This window comes from Hipposideros armiger, unplaced genomic scaffold, assembly GCF_001890085.2.
Source record: "Hipposideros armiger isolate ML-2016 unplaced genomic scaffold, ASM189008v1 scaffold_20, whole genome shotgun sequence".
Lineage (NCBI taxonomy): Eukaryota > Metazoa > Chordata > Mammalia > Chiroptera > Hipposideridae > Hipposideros > Hipposideros armiger.
This window is the reverse complement of record NW_017731370.1, coordinates 5,899,955-5,901,431: the sequence shown is the minus strand read 5'-3', so window position 1 is coordinate 5,901,431 and position 1,477 is coordinate 5,899,955. Positions and strand designations below refer to the sequence as shown.

The following is a 1,477-nucleotide window of genomic DNA, read 5'->3' as shown; positions in this document are numbered from 1 at the left end:
TAGTATAATGCCCTCAAGGTCCATCTATGTAGTTGCAAACAGCAAGATTTCTTTCTTTTCTATGGTTGAATAATATTTCAGTGTGTGTGTGTGTGTGTGTGTGTGTGTGTGATATAGATATATATATAGTTATATATATATAACTATATATATATAACAATATATATATATATAACGATATATATAACTATATATATAATTTAAAACAAAATTTAAAAGGGCAAAACTCCAAAACTCCAACATAATTTATTCCCCTACCTTTTTACGATGGCTGTGGATGAATCAGACTCCTAAGGAGTGTAGCTATTTGTGTTCTGCAGCTTTTCGTTGGAGCTCTTCAGTGTTCTTCATTTTCCCTCAGTGTTCATTTTGGCAAGAGGTGGAAGCATTTTGCCAGTGTTCTTCTGTAACAACATGGTACCAACATGAGTCAGAAGCCCACCAACATCATCTTTGTTTAAAAATAAACATATAACCTCCTTTACTTCACATTCTCCCACGCACTGTATATCCTTTTTTTTCTGTTTCTCTCATTTCCTCAGGCATGCCGCTACTTACTGATCTGTATATTATTACCTGGGCACAACCAGACAGTGTGAGACTCCACTTAGCACCTGCATTTGTCACAGCATTTTCTCTAATCATTCCACTGTGAGTCCACCCCACCCCTCTAACAGGTGGTAAGCCCAATGGGGACAGGAACTGTGCCTTTGGTCCCTGAATCTCTGGGGCCAAGCCCATTAACTTGTAATTACAGATGTTTAATTCAGCTGATTCTCATTATTTGTGGTAGTTATTTTCAATAAAGTTGCTACGAACACTGAATTAGTGAATGCTGAACCACTGGTCCCAGGGGAAATACAGGATTAGGTTTCTACTGGCCTGGCCCCGACATTTTCATCATTCAACCAATACCTAACCTTGTTTTATGGTTTTATGTATGTATCTGTGTAAAGACCACCACATTTAATATGTATTGTTGATCCATTACATTCAACACATAGCCAACAGCACTATAACTCATAACTGAATGAAGCTTATATAAGACATATATTTTCTCCATATGGCACATCACATCCTTCTTGGTAGGAACACTAGATAGATAGCATTTCAGCACTATGTTGGTGGGCCATTTCAAAAGCAAAATCAGCAAAAATGCAAAAAAACATAAGAAGGTGAATTTGTAACTATAAAGTCCATGAATAATGAGAATTAACAGTATACACATTGGCTGAATCAAAGTTTTATGTAAATCTATCTTTGCTGGTTCAGCACAGCACTGCTACTGAAATGAGTAAATAATAAATACTACTAAGAAGGTAGAGAGAGGCTAAATACAGATTTCATATGCTTCATGAAAGATCCAGGAACTGAAAGCAGTTATTCTCTCCTAACCTATTAAAAAGACAAATTCCAGATCCCAGTTCTTTTCTTCTTCCTGACATTAATCATTGCTCATCCACTTTTCAGACAAGTG

At 36.3% G+C, this 1,477-nt stretch overlaps 1 protein-coding gene across 1 annotated transcript in view; it reads right to left on the bottom strand.

Moving 5' to 3' along the window:
• Positions 1-404, bottom strand: part of PAK5 (p21 (RAC1) activated kinase 5) — a 174,526-nt gene extending 174,122 nt beyond the window's left edge. Inside the window, exon 1 of the mRNA XM_019635273.1 lies at positions 259-404. The gene's annotated coding sequence lies outside the window, so the exon portion shown is untranslated. The remainder of the gene's footprint in view (positions 1-258) is intronic.
• Positions 405-1,477: the final 1,073 nt, after the last annotated feature.